Here is a 6,105-nt window from a genome sequence, read left to right as displayed (position 1 = left end):
TCCCTTCTCAGCCAAGCCTCCATTGGGGGGCTGGGGACAGTTGCACTGACCATTGTTCCAGTTCCCGGCTTGGGGGCCTGAGTGGGGGGGTGTCCTTCCCATGAGCCATGAGGCCCTGTTCTGAAGCCCTGCCCTGGCCCAGCAAGAAGCCTAAGCCATGTGGGTCAGGTCACTGGACTCGGGCTTGGCGGGGATAGGCTGGAAGGGGCAGGAGGAGACAAGCCTGTCCCCACCTCCACCCTTGTGAAATTGGCCAGAGTTACTGGAAGCACTTCGGGAATAATGTGTTCGTTTCCCAAGCACGGAGCAGGCATGTGGCGTTCAGCCGTCTGGTCCCAGGATCCGCCATCATAGGCCCTTCTGAGAAATGCACCGGTCAGATCCTTTTGCTCTTGATCTTTCTGCACCCAGCACATCCTGCAGGGTTTTCTCCTTGGTTGGAGGAGACAATGATGCTTGGTAAACTGTGACCATTGTCCATTGTTCCTAAGCCATGCCAAGGTCTCTGGGCTCCTTTTCCAAAGGCAAATTATACATATTAAACCAGGGACGAAAACGCATCATGCTTGAAGCATTCCCGGAAGAAAGCATTTTCTGTTCTGAAATAATTCTCTCTGGCTGTTTAAAGTGCCCATTAAAAGCTCTGTGCCCACTTCGTGGTGTCTGCCTGTTAGAAGCAGGCGGGGTTGCAGACAAGGTTGTCTGGTTTTTCCTTTTGTGAAGTCAATGCCACTAGAGTGAGGAGTCTTGCCTATTGGAGGGCCCCAGATCTCCCCAAACAATGATAATGTACATTTATGCAACAAAGATTCATTAAGTATTTACTAGGAGCCCAGCCCTATCTACATGCTGGGGACGCAGCAGTGACCACAATAGACAAAATCCCTACCTGTGTGGGGAGCACAGTGAAGGGAGCCTTACTAAGGGCCTCCGGTGCGCTTTCTCCGTGAACCTCCTCGCCTGCCGTGAATTGAGTTCAGGGCGTGCCGACTTCCCAGACTGTCTTTGTAGAGCACTGGAAACCCAGGTGTGTTAGAAACGAGGGCGGCAGCTAGAATCTAGTCTTTTATTCTCCAGGCACTTATTGAGCACCTCCTATGTGCCAGATGCTATTTTACATGCTCTGTGTCCATCCACATAAGTCTCACAGCCACGCTGGAGTAAGAATTAGCACCCACTGTAAAGATGAGGAAACTGAGTTTCCAGGAGGGTGAGCCACTTGCCCTGCCACATGCAGATGAGCTAAGAGGATGGGTGATGCACTTAAGGCTGTGGTCAATAATCTCTTAGGAAGCAAGGAATGAAGAGAATCCAATTAAGGCCTGGATTGGTGAAGCAGGTGACATCTTACTTAGAAGGTTCTAGAACTTTGGTGTTCATTTGGGGTGGCTGTTCCAGGCTCTCAGGGAATCTCCACCAGTTCTGTTCCGCTCTCCCGTGGCTGGGGTGAGCTCTCTCCTTCATGTCCTTGTCCCACACCATGTGTCCATGTCCCCCCTCCTCTGTCCTGGGGGCTCCCAGGGTTCCGGGACAGGGTGTCATCCAAAGGCAAGTGGTGCAGAGGCTCTATCCTCAGTTCCTCCCACCTTCCCTCCAGGCTGGGCTCCCTCCAGCGGTTCCAGTGGCTCTGTCTTCCGAGTGGGAATCCTTGCCAGGGAGGCACATCTGAGCCTTTTCTGAGGCATGCTCAGGCCTGTGGCTCCCTTCAGTTTTTGTATGACTTGGGGGGTCCCAGGAAGGGAAAAACTGCCCTTGGGTGCTTATGAACAGCCGAGGAGACAGGAAACACTTTGAAAGCAAACGAGGCGAGGGTGTCTGTTGGGATGCGGCCTTGCCATCCAATGAACAAATGGATGGAGGCAAAAGTGGGTATTGGGTGAGTGCTCAATAGCAGGAACTCACACTGCTGTCCCCTCTACCCCACCCCAACCCCAGGTCCTCCCAAAGAAGAAGGTTAAGCATTTGTTCAATTACGGTGTGTTGGGCACCTATTGTGTACCTGGCCTTGTCGTAGGCGCTGGGAACCCAACAGTGAACAGGACAAACCCTCGTGCTTTCGGAGTAGACATTTACTGCAGCCACGTTCACCAGGACTGTCTCTTTTAATCCTCTCAGCAACTTAATGACCTATGGACTCGTTTTGCTGATGAACGAACCCAGGCACTGGAAGGCGAAGCGTCCTGCCCCCAATTTTGCAGCTAGGAAACTCAGGCACAGGGAGGTTAAGTGACTTTCCCAGGGTTACACAGCAGTTAAGTGATGGAGCTGAGCTGCTGAACCGAGGCTTAAGAGGGAGGGGGAGGAGGGCCCCCCGCAGAGCTCACAGCCAGATCGAGACGTAGGGAGAGGAGCTGTGGGCTCCACCCCGGCCGCCCCAGCCCTTAATGGTCAAGTTCAGTTTCTCGCTTGGCCACGAGAGGGCGCCAGCCAGCCTCGGGTGAGACGCGAGAGCCTCTGGGCCCCGCCCGCAGGAATGCGGCTGCGGGAGGGCGGGGACGCGGCTGCGAGCCCGAGCCAGCTGCTGCTTCAGCGCAGATTCCGCCAGCTTCCCTTCCCTGGAAGCCCGGGTTTGGAGCAAAGAGGCTGGGGCGGGAGGAGCGGCCTTGCGGGGACGCGTGGCCTCTGTTTTCACCTCCTCCCCCCCGTCCAGGGCTTCCAGCCGGGGCTTCCCGGGAAAGGCCGGGCTGGACCCAGGAGGCAAGTAATAGTACCCATATGGACATCACAGCGAATAGCTGTCATTTCTGAAACAGCAGCTAAGCTCTGGCACATAGTAGGGATTTTCTCTCCAGCAAATCCTGGAAACCGAGGCTTTTCCAGATGAGGAAACCGAGGCTCAGAGAAGTGGCCTTTCTGGCTCAGGTAGGAAGTGTAAAGAGCTTCTTAGCTGGGCTGCTGCTGCCAGGAGGTGCCCAGCTTGGTCACTTCCAGTCCCAGCTCAGGCTCCTCCGGTCATTTCTTGGTTCCGGAGGGCTTCTGATCATTCCACTTGGTTTCCACAAGGCTTCAGGAACTGGCCTTGCTCCCTGACCCCTAAGGGCATTGCATGCCTTCCCTCCAGGTCCAAGAAGGTCTTGGCTGGAAGTGAGAATTTTCAGAAGAAGCTTGTTGCTAGTCTTGGAGGAAATATAATTCTGCAGTCAGGTTTAGGGTTGATTATAGGGTCTGAAAAAGCACTGTGGAATTACGATGATATCTGCCCCAAGAACTCACAGCCAGATCAAGGAGGACTACCCATAAATAAGCAGATGTGAGGGCCAGAGGAGCCTCCTAACCCAACTAGCCTGGGGAGTCAAGGAAGGCTTCCTGAAGGAAGTGGCATTTAGGCTGAGACCTGGAAGTCTTAGTGAAGTAAGAGTAATCAGGTGAAGGTTAGGAGTGGGAGAGAGAAGACAGTTTTGTTTCTGGGGGAGGGAACAACCTGTGCAAAGACCTGGAAGAAAGATGGAGCATGGTGGCTTCAGGAGCAGAAAAGGATCTTTAAATCCTTCTTATTAGGTCAAGGAAAGTCTCATTTTAATGCATTAATTTACCCACCCTTTCCTTCCTTCATCACATATTTGAGTGTCTATCATGTGTCACATAGGTACTGAGAATGCGGCTGAGCAAACAGACAACCATCTCCTCCCCAGGAAGCTGACATTCTAGTGCGTGGAGATGGGCAAGAAACAAACCGTGTATATAGCTGTCATATATATGTCGGTGATGAGAAATAAGATAGTCTAAGGGGCTAGAGTGACAGGGTACTATCTTGTGGTGATTAGGGAGGACCACTCAGAGTTGGTGACATTTGCACACCTGAAGGAGGTGAAGGAGAGAGCCATGTGGCTATCTGGGGAAAGCAGGCTAGGGAGAGGGAACAAGTGCCAAGGCCCTGAGGTGGGAGGGCGCTTGGCGTGATTGAGAAACAGCAAGGAGGCCAGTGTTCTTAGTGTTCCTGGAATGAAGCAGGTGGAGGGGAGAGAGTGGGAGATGATTTGAGACAGGTATTCAGGGATGAGATCATGTAGGAGACCTGATGGTCGGTGATCTGAATCTAAGTAAGAGGGGACACCGTCGGAGAGTTTTGAAAAGAGGAGCGATGTTACCTTTCTGTTTTAATAGGATCACTTTGGGTATGTTCCTTGTTACTATAACTTGAAATCCAAACTTCATCAGTACAGGACTGGTTGTGTAAATTATCGTCCTTCTACGCAATAGAATATTGCAGCTCCGCAGAAGACTGGACCTGCCTGCTGGGACTGATGTGAAAAACTTCTAAGACATGGAAGGAAAACTTCTAAGACATTCAAGGAAGGAACTCAAGTTCGCACTATGTGTATGGTATGATGCTTTTTGTAAAAAAGTAAAAAGAAAAAGTATATATTCAGTTTTTTTCCATTAAAATGTTTATTTTAAAAATTGTGATAAAATATACAGAACACAAAATTTCCCATTTTAACCATTCTTGAGTGTACAGCTCAGTGGCATCAAATACATTCACATTGTTGTACATTCACATGGTTGTATCCCCACCATCTGTCTCCAGAACTTTCTCGCCTTCCCAAAGTGAAACTCTGTCCCCATTAGGCTCTAACTCCCTTTCCCCTCACCCATCATCCACTGTCTGTCTCTATGGATCCGACTCCTCTAGGGACGTCCTATGAGTGGAATCACACAGTATTTGTCCTTTTGTGTCTGGCTTATTTCACTCAGCCTAATGTCCTCAAGGTTTACCCAAGTTGTAGCCTGTGTCAGAATTTCTTCCTTTCAAAGGCTGAATGACATTCCTTTGCATGTGTGTATATACCACAGTTTATCAATTCGGCAGTCTTTTTTCTTGTACAATGAGAAAGAAAATCTGGATAGATAACTCCAGCAAGTTATAACAGGCAGGGGTGGGGGATCAGGAATTGGGCAGTTGAGAATAGGAGAATTGTTTTAAAAATATCCTTTAATTATGTTTTAAAAAACACACACATTGCGAACATTTTACTTATTCAAAAATGTTTTTTTCAGGATCCTCTGGGCTGCTATGTGGAGAATGGGTTTTAGGGGCAAATGCAGAAGGTGGGAGGGGAAGGGGCTGCTGCAATACTCCAAGGGAGACGTGATGGGGGCTGGGCTAGTGTGGAGGCCAAGGAGGTGTGTGAGGTGGTTGGTTCTGAATATATTTTGCAGGTCGCGTGAACAAGATCTCCTGCTATATTGCTGTGAGGTGTGACAGGTAGGAACTAGAGATAACGCCAAGATTTTTGGCCCGAGCCACTGGAGGAACGAATTGTCTTTGTTAAGATAGGGCAGGCAGGGACCAGGTACTAGTGTTGAAATAAAGAGGCAAAGGTCAGCGTGTCTCTAACATCTTTTGAACTTCTGCCAACCTGTCAGCTCCGTGGCAGAAAATAAAAGAGCAGTAGCATCCAGCTAGATTTAATAAGAGCCCCCTACCCCCACCACTGCGTTTATTTGTACAGTCACCATCTGGATTGGTGACGATTCTTCCGTAAATGCATCTGAAACTGACTCAGGGTGATTTAAGCTGCAAAGGAATTTATCGGGTGGACACTGGGGGCTCATGCAATCACCAGCCTTGGAAGATGAAGTGGAACAAAGGGATCCTGGCCTGGTGGCTGAGCTGGTTGGACCCTGGTCTGTGCACCAAAAGGCAGGGGGTTCAATTCCCGGTCAGGGCACAAACCTAGGCTGCAGGTTTGACCTCCGGTCCGGGTGCATGTGGGAGGCAACTGATCAGTGTTTCTCTCTTTCTCTCTCTCTCCCTTTCTCTTTTTCTGAGATCAATAAAACATATTCTTGAGTGAGAATAAAAAAAGGAACAAAGTGGGGGTGCACTTGTTTTGTCTGTTGTTGTTGCTATTAGCCATTCTGAGTGTGAGGTGGACCCTGTTGCTTTTTAATTTTTTTACTTAGACACAAGAAGTTGAGCTTTATTAAGTGTTTAATATAGCGATTATTAGTGGTTACAAATCTATATTTTGTGAAAAAATATATGTACATTACTGGTGTGTGCACAAATACATTTTGCTGGCGGAGTGTGCGTGGAGATCCCCTAGTGAACCCAGCTCTATGCATGTGTTTGGGGGGGAGGGTGATGAGGTGTCTGGATCA

The sequence above is a fragment of the Miniopterus schreibersii genome (assembly GCF_964146895.1).
Source record: "Miniopterus schreibersii genome assembly, chromosome: 4".
NCBI lineage: Eukaryota > Metazoa > Chordata > Mammalia > Chiroptera > Miniopteridae > Miniopterus > Miniopterus schreibersii.
This window is presented reverse-complemented; position numbering follows the sequence as displayed.